Genomic DNA, 15,918 nt, shown 5'->3' with positions numbered 1-15,918 from the left:
ACCAGCACACCATTTTTTTTTAATATTAAATGCTCTTGGCGGGCCCCAGTCTTGTATTGATGTATATTTTGTACGTATGAAGTTGTATGTTCCAAATTTATACATCGTTGCACGATTCTCAAGACCATTACAATTGGTTGGTTAGTTATTTTGCAAATGTGTTTGATTTAATTCATTCAGAGACAGAGATGAGAATCTAGGGTTCTTCATTCAATCTCCATCTTATTGAGTTGAGCTACTCCATCTTTCATTGGTTTACTTTCTCGTTCAATCGCCATCTTCTTCAGCCCCCCAACTTATTGTCTCCTATTGTTGTTTGAATAATGAAGGGTTTTTGGGATTAAAGATGAAGGTCTAAATTGGTAATTGGAGTAAAACCGCGTCAATTGTGAGCGAATTTAAGAAATTGAGGTGGAGTAACGACGATTAGGTCTTTCGACATCTACGCAATGGAGCTGATTGAGAGTGATTGAGGCTAGAACTAAATTGGCGGGAATTAGGTATGTTCATTGACTCTATAGTTGGGATTAAATTTGATTCTTGGATTTGTGCATATTTGGAATTGGGGTTTGGTTGAAAGTAATGACATTTACAATTGTTATTTTGGATTTGTAACATTTATTTGATTAGTTAGTGACACAAATGACAATATTATTTATAACAAATGACAATATAAGACAATGTAGGTTACTTGACATTATAGGTTACCTGACACAAATGACAATATTATTTACAATTGTAATTGGCATTAATTTTGCAATTAATATTTTATCTAAAATGACAATATAAGACATACAAATGCCATTAAAGTTGGAAATTAAAGTAACTATGATAATTTTAATATTAGTAGAATTATTGTGATACATATGAGTTGTTTTTATACATACACTAGATTAGTGCCCGTGCGATACGCAGTGGTGATAATATTTTTTCCCGATGAAATAATAAGGTAAAAAGTATTAAAACTAAAATTGAGAGAAAATAAAATATTATTACTGATTAGTTATGTTGAAAATATTTTTAAAATAATATACATCATATTACATTAATGATACATGTTATTCTCAATAAAACTATACAATGTAGATGCTGCATGACTTTTTAGTTATGAATTAATTTAGTTCCAAAAAAAACAAAAAAAAAACTATAGAATGTACTTCCAAAAAAGCTAAGTAGAATAATAAAAAAATAAAAAATAAAAAATAAAAAAAAAATTTAAGTTGACATCATATATTGTATTGGCGGAAATTTTTTTAATGATAGCTTGACATATGTCTAAAATGATCGATGTAAGCATGTTTTAATAATAAAGGAAAAAAAGTTATAAGTTGGTAAAATTATTACACAAATATTGAACAGAAAACTAACTCAATTATTATTGTTTCATAAGATTTCAAATCAACACCATGAATAAAAATGTTTTTTTTCATTGAACCTCACTATCTTGTAACTATATATATAATGGTAATTTAAATGTTAATATTGTATTTTAGGCTCCTTTATTTTATACTCTCCACCATATTTAAAAGGTCTCAAAATATTGTGTAACTATTTTTGTGGATTGCTAAACATCGCCTACAAATTACCAACTAAAGCCCACAAATTTTCATTGAATTGACAATATTGCCCTTGACCTAACAAAACACTCTCTCATCACAAAAAAAAAAAATCGGTGCCACTTTCATTCTACGTTTTTAAAAAAAAAAATTTAAAGTCCGGCAATGTCGAGGCGGCAAGGCAAGGAATTGGCGGCGGCGGCGGCGGAGGGAAGGAGGTCTCACAGTGGAAAGGTAGGTTTTTTTCCGTAAAAAAAATAAAAAAAAAAAAAAAAAAACCGCCGTGGCAAGGTGGGGCGCATGGGGAGGACGCCACGGCGGTGGTGGTGGCGCCTGAATCAAACGCCGGAACCACGGCCATGGCGTCTGGATCTAGCGCCGCCACCATCGGTATGGCGTCCTAGCCAAGCGCCGCCACCACAGGAATGGCGTCCTAGCCAGGCGCCGCCACCAGCGGTCTGGCGTCCTAGCCAGGCGCCGCCACCCATGGTCTGGCTTCCCAGCCATGCGCCCCCTTTTTTTTTCTTTTTTGTTTTTTTTAAGTAATTTTCTTTGGGTTTTTGTTTTTTTATGGTTTTTTTTTAAAGTCGGATTTTTTTAATTTTGTTTATTTTTTTGAAAATCATAATTTTTTTATGTTTTTGTTTTTTGTTTTTTCCACTAATTTTTTTTTTTGAAAATAAAATTTTGTTTGTGTTTTATGTTTTTTTAAGTTTTTTTCAATTTTGTTGTATTTTTTTTACGTTTATACTTCCTTTACATTTCTTTGTATGTTTGTTTTGTACAATTTTTTTTTATATTTGTTATTGCAATTTGTTAGTATGTTTCTCTGTTTAGTTGATACATTTTCGTTTAGGTTATTTATTTTTTTTCTTTTATGTTTATATAAATTTTGTATGTGTTGGTTTTTTTTTCTTTGTTTGTGTATATTTTATTCTGTAATTTATTTTAAGTGTTCTGTTAATTTCTTTTTCAGGGTAGTTTGCTAGTATTTTTTTAGTTCATTTGATTTGGTTTTTGGTAGTTATTTTTCTTATAATTTTTTTTAATGTGTATTCATTTTTTAATTTTTTAAAGGTGTCGCATTTTCGTCATGGTGCGGGGAAGAATTTAGACCTTATTAGGTCTGGAAACTACTCGATGGAGAGCTCGGGGCCCAGACATCTTAGATCCCGTGGTATTTCGGCCTCAGCTTGTAGAGAACGGGTTCACCATCGGGATGAAGATGATGAGGAGGAGGAGGAGGAGGAGGAAGAGGACGCATATGAGGATGTGAACGATGGGAGTGGACCATATGATGATTACGGTCCATTCAGTTAGAGGCTAGATGACATGTACGAGACGCATGTGCGTAAGGGTAGGGATGGTAGGTTTGTGAGTAGATCTGGCACATCATCTGCATCCACCGTGTCTGGGGCAAGCAGAAAACGGTCGAGGGCCGTTAATGATTCTTGGGTGGTTAAGGGTGCGGTGCCTGGGGGGACCTGTTGACGGGAGTGTGATTCCTAGCTTTCTAGGACACATAGCTACCCGTATCTGGGAGGACCAGGAGAGGGGTTTGGTGACGGGCATTTTGAAATGCCAAACCCGGGAAAAGACTTATAGCGTTTTGAGCAGATGGGCTGAGGCTTGGCCGGTGTAGAGCGAGATGTTCGAGTGACTGCAGGGCACTGGGGTGAATCACCTTCCTGCCACCATGCACGATAAGATTGATTGGACGCTGATCACGGCTTTCGTTGAGCGATGGCAGCCGGATACAAACTCTTTCCACCTTCCATTCGGTGAGATGACGATCATGTTGCACGACGTCGAGGCCATTATTGGGATTCGCGCAGAGGGTAAACGCCTTTCTGTTGTGACTGATGAGGATCAGGCAGATTTGCTGGCGGAGCTGTTGGCGGTGGACAGGGCTGCGCTGTACATCGGGGCACAAAATTAAAAACATAATTATGTATAACAGTATTCATACACATACAAAATTAAAACATAATCATTTATAAAAGTATTCATACACATACAAAATTAAAACATAATTATGTGTAAAAGTATTCATACACAAACAAAATTATAACATAATTAATTTTTTTGTAAATTATTAACACAATCTAATTTCCACATACAAAATTATAAAATAAATTTATTAGAAAATATGTAAAACATTATTTCAAGTTATACATTTTTTTTTTACAATTTAAATTTCTCAAATCTATTAACAAAAAAAAACAAAACATTAAAAATCTAATTTCCACATACAAAATTATAAAATAAATTTATTAACAAATATTTAAAACATAATTACAAATAAAACATTTTCTATTTTTTTTTTAGAATTTATAAACAAAAAAAAAACAAAAAAAACTTATAAACAAAAAAAAAATAAACAAAAAAATAAAAATAAAAATAAAGGCAGCGGCGCCTGGCAGGACCACCACCACCATGGCAGTGGCGCATGGCCAGGACGCCGCCACGGTGGGAGTGGCGCCTGGCTAAGACGCTAGGACCGTGGGTGTGGCGCCTAGCCTGGAAGCCGCCACCACGATTCCGGCGTCCTGGCCAAGCGCCACCTCCACGGTGCCGGCGTCCTAGCCAGGCGCCACCGCCATGGCGTCGGCGTCCTGGCCATGCGCCCCAACCATGACGTTGGTGGTCCATGCTCACGCCTCCGACGATGTTTTACCTCGTTTTGCTGCGACGACGACAGCTCTTCGGCGTCCCTCGGCTCTCCGGTCTCCCGCGCGGACCCAACACGGCTCCACATTTTTCGATGTCAGAATTTTTTGTTTTATGGTAAGATTTCACAAATGGCCAAAAGTGCCAAACTAAGTGTCTTTTTCAATTCGATTTTTCTATGTCAGAGTTTTTCGTTTTTGGTAAGATTCCACAAATGGCCAAAACTGTCAAATCAAGTGTCTTTTTTAATTTGATTTTTCGACGTCATAATATTTCGTTTTGGGTAAGAATTCACAAATGGGCAAAAGTGTCAAACCAAGTATATTTTGCGGGCTTTATGTAGTAAATTGTGGGCGATGTTTAACAAATTCCCTATTTTTAAGTAAATAGAATACGAAATAAAAAGAAATACAATTATTATAAAGATAATATATAAGATTATGAATAGTATTATTATATTTGCATTATAGAAATTTTCCAAAAATAAAAGATTTTTGCTAAATAGGAAGGGGGGTTTTGGACGGAAAAAACAGCACCAAGAAGTGACACGTGTCATTCCTGGTATCTGTTTTAGTATTATGTTATTAATGGCTTGACATGATGCATGTGATAGATTAATTGTTAAAGATTAACTGTTAAGGATGTGATATTGCATGATTTAAAAGATGTGAAATTGCATAACATGTTGTTAAATGATGTGGAAAAAAAATATTTAAGGTTGAGGCAATGATGATAAGTTTAGAGGTTACAGAAAATATTTGTTTATCATTGTCCCATAATGAGGAAGGTGGTATAATGGGTTTGATAAACTTTGAGGAAGGGGAAGGGGATGGTAATATTAGTGAATTATGTCCATATGAAGGTGGAGTAATCTGAACATAGTTAAAATAGACCCTCTTGAAGTATAATGTTTTTGTCAAGCAGGAAGGGTTTGGTGTGGTTCTTAGCAGAGTGCATACAAGACTCTGAAAGATGGTCGCAAGGTTAAACATGTTGTTACATGGAAATGTGAGTGTGCAAGGTTGCCAGATACCCAAAGGAGGATCGGTGGTAAAGGATTATCTAGGGAGTTGGAAGGGGAGCCGGTTGCAACAAAAAAATCGAAAAAATGTGGTTGCGAAGCTGGGATGTATGCAAGTTTAAAGGAACATGGTAAGTGGGAGATAGTACGAGTGGAGTTGAAGCATGAACCCCATAAGGTATCACCTTCAAAATCAATGTTGGTGACAAAATATAGGTTGGAGGAGTTGGGAAAGATGTGGTATGTGAGGCGTAAACTGCATTTTAGAAACGATGAGGGCGATGCCTGCTGCTACAATGCACAAGTGGTTAGCTAGTGAGAGGAATGGGGTTGAGAATATGCCCTTTACTAAGAAGGATGTGAATAATTTGATATCAAGGGAGAAGAAGTTGAAATTGAAGGATGGGGACAGCAATGCCATGATGAATTATTTCCAAATGATGTAAAAGAACAACAAGAAATTCTACCACATACATCGGTTGGATACCAATGGGGTATTGCAAGATGTGTTTTGGGTTGATGCGCGTAGCAGAGCTGCACGTGAGGATTTTAGTGATGTAGTGTGTTTTGATACGACATTTTTTATGAATAAGTACGACTTGCCCTTTGCAAATATTGTTAGGGTAAACCACCATGGCCAAACAATATTACTTGGATGCGCTCTCATATCCCACGAGGACACTGAAACCTTTACGTATGTATTTTGTTATGCTTTATATACCTCTTTATTATATATTTTTTTTCAAATGTTATACATGACAAGATTTTGCATTTTATTTATATATAGTAGTTACTTATTAAATATAGTGTATATATGTGTTAACAAGTGGTTGTTCTCCACTTGGCTAGATGTTGTTGGTGGTAAACCTCTCGTTGCTATCTTGACGGATCAAGATCCTGCTATGTGCAAAGCTTTGAAAGTAGTGATGCCACAAACAAGACATAAATGGTGTTTGTGGCACATCATAGAGAAATTTGGGAGCAAGCTACGCAAGTGTAGAGGGTATGCTTGTTGGGTTTCGTAGTGTCCGACACTACGCGGAATGAAACCCTCCCAAAATCCGCACACAAATTAATGTAACTAATCATGCATATTAACAATCACATAATTGATTAACTAGGAGAGAGAAAGAAGAAAAGACGATCTTACCCTTGACGCGTGCTTCACTCTCTCTAGGAGCTCGTACTTGAAAGCACTAGCTCCGCAAGTGCGTAAGCCTCCGACGGCTCGCACCCTCGAGACCCAACCCGAACGGTCCCTACCCCAATGGTTAGTCGAGGCTAGACCAAGAACTTAGAGTATTAGAATTAAGGTATTCTCTTCTTGGAGATCCCTTAAAATTCTCAACTCAAGTGTCCCTTCCCAATCCCAAATGATGGGTATTTATAGGGAAGGGAGCCTTGAATTCCAATCTCCCATTAATGTGGGAGAGTTGGTTAAAATGCACTTTATTCAATTTATTTTAATTCAAAAACAATTTAAAATGTAAGTGAATCAACAAACGCCAAGTGGCAAGAGGTGAGCAAGGGGATTAGGTGAGGACCACAAGTGGGGGGGGGACCAAACACCCCTTGCTCCCCAAGCAACCCACCAACAAACTGTGTGCCACACGCCTCCACTCAGCACGCACTAGCTGGCGCTCGAGCTTGGGCACCAAGGCACGCCCAGTTGGTGGCCTGGAACCTTAGCTGGGCCTTCCAGCTCGCCAGCGCATGCGAGCAGCCCAGCACGCATGCCTCGCTTGCTAGGGGGCTGCTGCTGGGTGCATCCCTCGCTAGCGATGCCCAGCGTGCTATGCTAGCAGCTGGTGCGTTGCTTAAGAGAGGTGATGCTCGCCCTTGCTAGAAGCTCGATGCTCTCGTAAGGCATTTGCTAGCCCAGCCATGCTTGCTGGTGCTATAGTGCCTGCGACTAGGCGCACCTACCCCGCAAGCATGCTTGACCAGCAAGCCTAGCACGCACATGCATGCTTGGCTTGCGGCATACCCATGCGATGCGGCGATTGGTGCCCTATGCTAGCCTAGCATTCGCATGGTTAGGCCAATGCGAGGCTACGACTTACCTTGAACTTGACGTTTGCTTGATTTCTCATCTCGTCAAATTCTAAATTCGACTCGACTTACGACGCTCGATTTCGACGCTCTAAGCTCGATATCCGACGTATTTGTTCGCAATACTCTAAGACTCATCTAATCCTTCGGATTGATTCATCGCCTTGGATCGGTTACTTGATTGGGGTGTGACCCGAAGGGTTCAGTCAAGATTAAGCTGTAACATTAATTATACATTAATATTACTGATCGGAAGCGGCCTCCACCTAGACATTCCGATCACTTGACCTCATTGAATAATTAGCTTTCTAATAATTCTAAACCCTCTATCGGAATAATACACTTGTTGGAAGGACACCATTCCTTTCAATCTCCCACTTGTCCTTTCGGACAAGTGTGCAGTTAGTGTATAACCCATTTCCTATGTCACTTAATGTCTCTTCATGAACTATAAGGTAAGATTCTTCGTCATCCTTATTACGTCGAAGTGTTTCTCAATTTTCGAGTTCAACTGTCAATAAGTAGATTATTTCTAAAATCCATCTGAGCACGACCATGCATTTTCACAGTCTCGCTCTTCGAGAGGCCTTGTAAATAAAAAAGACATGTTCCCTATTGTTAATAGGGGGACATTCAAGTCTTGTATTGTTAGGTTCCCCTACTAAAAGGACTTATCCGCTCGAGTGTTGCCGTTATAATCCCCATTTACGGCAGACGTTTGACAACATCAAAACGGACTAGTACTCAAACAAGAGAACTTACAATACTCATGGTCGAGGAAAAAGGTTCTGATAACTATAATGAGAAATATACTTATGACAGTTTTAAATCTCTTAGAGTATTCTCATAGGTCGATTCGGTATAGTTCCAAACCAATACATGTGTAAATGATTTATGACAATCATGTCCTTGTAGCACAAGAAACGGTGCTATAAATCATTCTACACACTAAACTCAAGTGGTCATTAATCGTCCATCATTTAAAAGACCTTGATTAGAGATAATTTTCGATTGAAATATTCAATGTTCACTTAACAGGTGTTTCTTTATCCAAGACATGGTCTTGATACCCTGTGTTGAATATTCTCAGAAATCGAATGGACTCATTATTTAATTCTAAACCACAATTAAATAGAAATGGAGTGATAATAATTTTGCAGAAAATTTAATTGCTCCAAAAACGAATGGTTCAACATAGTGTTTTACATTAAAAACCTCAAATTTAATTAAAACACATAACAGGGAACTCATAGCCAATCTCCAACGTGCCTGATTCCCATTGCCTCAACGTGCTTGTTGTGCTTCACTTGAGGTAAAGGTTTAGTGAGTGGATCGGCTACATTGTCGTCCGTTCCAATCTTACAAATTCTGATTTCACTCTCGAACTTCCATTCCCTTATCATGTGAAATCGCCTCTTGACTTGTTTAACCTTCTAATGTTCCCTTGGCTCCCTGCCTGAGCAATAGCTCCATTGTTATCACAATATAGGTCTATTGGACCCTTGATGGAGGGTACAACATCAAGTTCACTAATGAACTTACGAATCCAAACTGCCTCCTTAGCTGCTTCTAAAGCTGCTAAGTATTCGGCTTCAGTTGTAGAATCTGCAGTGGTGCTTTGCTTAACACTCTTCCAACTAAACGCTCCTCCATTTAGGCAGAATATGTACCCTGACTGCGACTTGGAGTCGTCTCTATCAGTTTAAGAAGCTCGTGTCGGTATAACCTTCAACAACCAAATCATTACTCCCACCATACACCAGAAATTTATCCTTGTTCCTTTTAGGTACTTTAGGATATTCTTGGCCGCAGTCCAATGCGCCTCTCCTAGGTCTGATTGGTATCGGCTCGTAGCACTCAATGCATACGATACATCCAGCCTAGTACATATCATGGCATACATGATCAATCCTATAAGTGAAGCATATGGAATCTGATTCATCCTCTCTCGCTCATCAAGTGTCTGTGGACACTGCTTCTTGGTGAGAGTTATACCATGTGATATGGGTAGGTGCCCTCTCTTGGCCCCTTCCATGTTGAATCGTGCTAGTACCTTATCAATATAAGTACTTTGGCTCAATCCAATCATCCTTTAAGATCTATCCCGATAGATCTTAATGCCCAATATGTACTGTGCCTCTCCCAAGTCTTTCATTGAAAAACACTTTCCAAGCCAAGTCTTTACAAACTCTAACATTGGAATGTTGTTTCCAATGAGCAATATGTCATCGACATATCAGAGTCACTCCCATTGACCTTCTTGTAAACACAAGACTCATCTGGATTCTTGATAAAACCAAACTTACTAATGGCTTCATCGAATTGCAGATTCCAACTTCTGCTTGCATGCTTTAGTCCATAAATGGAGTTCTTAAGCTTGCATACCTTCCCAGCACTGCTTGGATCAACAAAACCTTCTAGCTGTGTCATATACACATTTTCTTCCAAAATCCCATTAAGGAAGGGGTTTTGACATCCATTTGCCATATTTCATAATCATAATATGCGGCAATTGCTAGGATAATCCAGACGGACTTAAGCATGGCGACTGGCGAAAAGGTTTCATCATAATCAACGCCGTGAATTTGTCTGTAACCTTTTGCCACCAATCTAGCTTTGTATATAGATACATTTCCATCTCTATCGGTTTTTAACTTTAAAATCCATTTGCAACCGATAGGTGTGTAACCTTCAGGCAAATCAACCAAGTCCCAGACTTGATTTTCAAACATGGAGTCCATCTCGGATTTCATGGCCTCTTGCCATTTTGCAGAGTTGGGGCTTATCATAGCTTGTCTGCATGTCGCTGGCTCATCTCCATCCATAATTAGGATGTCTTGATCTTCGGTTAAGACAACACCGAGGTATTTGTCTGGTTAAGATCTTAGCCGTTGCGACCTATGCAGGGTAATAGGTTGAGCATTTGCATTGTCGGTTTGACTCTGACAAATGTCAACAGCTGCTTCTAAAGCACTTTGATTGTCAGTTTTGTCAGGTTGATAATGAGTGACATTTATGTCACTCTAAGGGGCAGTGTTTAGGTCTCTTTCCTCCTATTTTTCTTAGGTTTTTCTACCTCATTTCTCCTCTTATGGCTTCTTTATGTGTTGATGAAAAGTATGCTTATTTGCGCTTGTTTTGATAATCTTCATGCATTATTTAATCATCCCCATGCTCTCGTGATCTTTGCTATCTTTTGCAGGTTTCATGGCGGTCCTAAGCACAGTGGGAGGCCCCTTGGCCAAGTATAGAGGCATGGACAAAGGCAAGAGGAGAAAAAGGGAAGGAGAGGAAGCAAGAAAGAGGAACTGCAAGAGGAGGTGTGGCCGAACCTCTAAAAGGTTCGGTCGAACCAAGGTGTGGTCAAACTTTTGAAAAGTTTGACCGAACCTCCAAGGTGCAAATGAGGCAGTTTCAAACCAGTTTTTAGCAATTTTGCAGGAGGGGTCGAACCTCAAAAGTTCGACCAAACAAGGATCAGGGAGGTTCGACCGAACCTACCCAGAGTTTGACCGAACCTACCCAAAGTTCAATCGGACCTTTTCCCGATCTCAACCGACTTTTTACGGACTATTTAAGTTCCTTTTTAGATCGTTTTTGGGGGAGATTAGGAAAACAGTAGAATAGTTTTAGGCAAAAACTTTCTCTTAGTTAGCACCTTAGTTCATTAAATTAGTTGATGATCTAGTTTGGAAACTCAAAAATCTAATCATTTTAGAAGCAAACTTCAAGGTTCATTTTCAGATTTTCAGCATTTATTCAACATTTTTAGGCTTCTATAGTAACTTCTTTCACTTGTCTCTACTTATTTTCTGATTTTATTTTGTTATTGTAAGTCACTTGAATCTCTCATAATCTTGATAAATTGTTGTTGCATGTTAGTTTTATCCATAGTGAATCATTTTTCCTCAATTTTAGAATTACTTAGAATCCCAACTTGGAGTGCATGTTACTCAAAATGAATTGTGAGTAGTCCTCTTGGCTAAGGGTTGGGTGAAACTCGACTTAATGGTTAATTAAGTAAACTTGGGAGAAGTATTGATGTTTGATTTGTGATTAAATTTATTGTATGAGATTGCTTGTTAGTTCTTCATGATAGGAGTAGCTACCCTAGAATTTGGAGCTTGATCGCATGTTATGCTTAGTTTGACATGGATGTAGATTAAGCATGTCATTACTTATTGCAATTTGATTATGTATCTCCTATTGCTAAACTAATGAGGGATCTAAGTTTAGGAGTGTGAGTTGTTTTCCTAATTGCATGAGGTTGGCTTTACATATAGTCCTTGCTATCTGTTGTCTCTATTTGCTCCCAATATGCTTGATTTCCATGGTTGAGTGGATCCCATTCCCTAGTACTTTTAATTACTTGATTTAGAAAAATAGTTTGCTTGTCTACTTGACGAACCCCCAATCAACAAAAGTTTTCGAACTAGCTTGCGTATTAGGATCTTTAGCGATTATATCCCGTTCCTTGTGGACCGAACTCTTACTTATCATTGTGCTTGGTTTGTGAGATGTTTGCTTATAAATGTATTTGAATGAGTGTGGAATGTGCGACCGTTCTAACGCCCATCAAAATGGCGCCGTTGCCGGGGAACAATGTTATTGATTGCTATCTGATTGCTTGAGTCTAGTTCACTAAAAAAAACACTACACTTGTAGCCTTGCTGCTAATTGCACTTTTTGAGTGTGTATGCGCAGAACCCATAATAGGATTTTGGTTCCTTACAATCCCGAGATTGAACAAACTTTTAGAAGAAGAAGGAGAAGGAGATCCAATTCTAGGCCGTTAACTACTTCCCCAACTAGAGAGTTCAACTTCGAGGAACAACAAGACCAAATGGGTGATCCACAGCCACCACCTCAAAGACCTTTGAAGGCATTGGGAACTCCGGGAGCTTATTGAGCTTCGAGTGGGATTGTTCCCCCAAACACCTTGGCCAACGATTTCGAGATTCGGCCCACAATGATAAATTTGATTGGGAGGAGACAATTTAGTGGAGCAAAACACGAGAGCCCTCTTGCACATTTGAACGAGTTTGAGAAATATTGCAACACGATCAAGGTGAATGGGGTCACTCAAGAGTTTGTGAGACTAAAGCTAGCTATTTCCTTTCTCCTTAATAGGAATGGCTCTTGAATGGCTTGAAAAGGAGGTGAGACCCAATTCCTTGAGAACTTGGGATGAGGTCACCACGAATTTCTTAGGGAGATTTTACTCTCAAAAGAAAACCGCCGAAGCAAGGGCGTTGATCCAAGGTTTTCGACAAAGGGCTAGTGAGACTATCTATGAATCTTGGGAGAGGTACAAGGAGTACCAAAGAGAGTGCCCTCACCATGGAATCCCAACATACCAAGTTTTACAAATCTTCTATGGAGGCTTGAGTCCTTAAGGCAAAACAAGCTTGGATGCGGGAGTCGGTGGGCCAATCATGAATAAAACCGAAGAGCAAGTGATTGAGATCATTGAAGATGTGGTAAGACACCACATGGATTGGCAAGAAGGAGAGAGGGAGTCTTCAAGCAAAGGAGGGAGTGCGGTTTACTCCGTTGATCACCTCAACGCCATCAATAATTTGACGTCTCAAATCGCCAACCTTGGCAAGGAGATGACATCAATCAAGGCGAAGCTTGAGTCCTCCTCTTCACACCAAGAGCGTCCCTCCCAATCTAAGGGGAAAGGTATGAGTTCTAACCCTTCTACTTCTACATCTAATAACACGCCAAATGGGTGTTTATTTTGTGAAAATTGTGGATCATATGATCATGAAACCTCTTCTTGCACTTATGATTCTCAACCCCAACCCCAATATGAGGATGGTAATGAACTTGAAAATGAACATGTCAATGCTTTGTCTTACGATAATAGACCTAGAAATGACAATCAAAGATATTTACCACCTAATCAAAGAGGGCAAGGGGGAAATTCCTATAATCAAAGAGGAAATGATTATGATTATCATAACCAAAATTCATGGGGTAATAGGAACCAAAGGGACCAAAATCCCCAAGGGAACTACAACCAACAAGATGGTTATGGTAACCATAACCATAATAACCAAGGGAATCATGGAAATCAAGGCAATATCACCAAGGAAGGAACTCTAATAATAGGAACAATTGGAACAACAATAACAATAGAGGTTTTTCAAATCAAAATGCTTCAAATTCGAATGTGAGAGGTACTAGAGCTCCTCAAGATAACTACTATGTGCAAGCACCTCCACATAGATCCAATTTAGAGGAAATGATGGAAAGCCAAACTAAAATGTTCAACACTTTCATGGCCTCTAGTGATAAGAATTTTAGTGAAGTAATGACTCATAATAAGATGCTTGAAACACAAATTTCTCAATTGGCCAATGCTTTAAAGGAAGGGGCTAGCACTTCCAAACTTCCACCCCAAGGACTAGATCCCAAGAGACCCGTTAATGCTATATCAACTAGGAGTGGGAAAGTGTAGGAAGAGAGTGTCCCTAAGAAAAACCATGAGAAAATGAACATGAGTGAGCCTCCTTTTGAGAGCGATCTTGAGCATGAAGAAGAGAAAGCCTTTGAGAATGAAAAAGAAAAAGAAAAAAAAAAGAAAATGAGAGTGAAAAATAAAAAGAAAAAGAAAGAGAAACCAAACAATTGCAATGACTTCCATATCCCCATAAATTTGTGAGACACAAATTAGATGTGCAATTTGGAAAATACCTTAAGACATTGAAGCAAATTTACCTTTCAATCCCTTTTACCGATGCTATCAAGCAAATGCCTAACTATGCTAGGTTTTTAAAAGATATTTTGAGTGGAAGGAGAAAGTGTGATATGGTGGAAACGGTGAATCTCACCGAGAATTGTAGTGCTATTATCATGAATAAGATGCCACCAAAGTTAAAAGATCCCGGTAACTTTTCTATCCCTTGTGCAATATATAAAATTCAAATTGATAATGCCTTGTGTGACCTTGGGGCTAGTGTTAAACTTATGTCATATTCGGTATATAAAAGACTTGAGATAGGGGAACTTCTACCCACTAACATTACCTTACAATTGGCCGATCGATCCATTAAATTTCCAAAGGGTAAGGTAGAGGATGCTCCTCTAGGGGTGGGAAAGTTTGTAATTCCGATGGACTTTGTTGTATTGGAAATGGATGAAGATGTTAACATTCCAATAATTCTAGGAAGACCTTTTCTTGCTACTTCGGGTGCTTTAATTGATGTTAAAAGTGTTAAAATTACACTAAAAGTAGGAGATGAGGTGATATAATTTGACTTGAATGAAATCATGAAATATTCAAGCTCAACTTTGGAAAATTGTATGATGATTGATGCTATTGATTCTATTGTGAATACTATGCATGAGCACTTGCTCACTTCTAACAATGCCCTTGAGAATGTTTTATTAAACAAAGAAAAGATAGGGGAACAAAGCAAGGAGATGACATTGTATGAAGAGATGCTTGAAGAAAGTGTAGAAGGAAGCATTGAGCAAGTATGCATAGGAATCACAACCGAAGATGCATTGGAGATAGCCACTACAAGAGAAGGTAAAGGTGTTCCAATGGTAGAGCTAAAACCTCTACCATCACACCTAAGGTATGAGTTTCTTGGTCCAAATTCAACTTACCTGGTTATTGTAAATTCTTCTTTGAATGAGTGCCAAACTCAAATGTTATGTGGTGTATTGAGAGACCACCAAGGTTCTTTAGGCTATACCATTGATAACCTCAAAGGTATTAGTCCCGCTTTATGTATGCACCACATAACACTTGAGGAGGGTGTCAAGCCTTCCATTGAAAGGCAAAGGAAACTCAATCCTCAAATAGGGGAGGTGGTGAAGAAAGAAATCACTAAACTCCTTGATGCGGGCATCATCTTCCCCATTTCGAGTTCTAGATGGGTTTCCCCCGTTCATGTGGTCCCTAAAAAAGGGGGAATGACTGTAGTTGAAAATGAGAATGGTGAGCTCATTTCAACTAGAACGGTGACCGGTTGGAGGACGTGTATAAACTATAGACGTCTAAATGCATCCACAAAAAAGGATCACTTTCCCCTCCTTTTATTGACCAAATGCTTGAGAGACTAACAAGGCACAAGTACTATTATTTTCTTGATGGTTATTCGGGTTTCTTTCAAATCCCTATAAACCCGGATGACCATGGGAAGACAACTTTTACTTGTCTATATGGTACTTTTGCATATAGGAGGATGCCTTTAGGATTTTGCAATGCACCGGGGACTTTTCAAAGATGTATGATGAGCATTTTTGGTGATATGCTTGAAGCGGAAATGGTAGTGTTCATGGACGATTTTTCGGTAGGAGGCCTTTCATTTGAGGATTGTTTGTCCAAATTGGGCAAATTCTTGGAAAGATGTGAAAAGGTCAACTTGATTTTGAATTGGGAAAAATGCCATTTCATGGTAGAAGGAGGAATCGTTCTTGGGCACAAAATGTCAAACAAGGGGATTGAAGTGGACAAGGCAAAAGTAGAAGTGATAGAGAAGTTGCCACCCCCAATCAATGTAAAGGGAGTGAGATCCTTTTTGGGGCATGCGGGGTTCAATAGGAGGTTCATCAAAGATTTCTCCCTCATTGCTAGACCCCTAAATGCCCTCCTTCAAAAAG

The sequence above is a fragment of the Chenopodium quinoa genome, unplaced genomic scaffold (assembly GCF_001683475.1).
Source record: "Chenopodium quinoa cultivar QQ74 unplaced genomic scaffold, ASM168347v1, whole genome shotgun sequence".
Classification (NCBI taxonomy): domain Eukaryota; kingdom Viridiplantae; phylum Streptophyta; class Magnoliopsida; order Caryophyllales; family Amaranthaceae; genus Chenopodium; species Chenopodium quinoa.
This window is presented reverse-complemented; position numbering follows the sequence as displayed.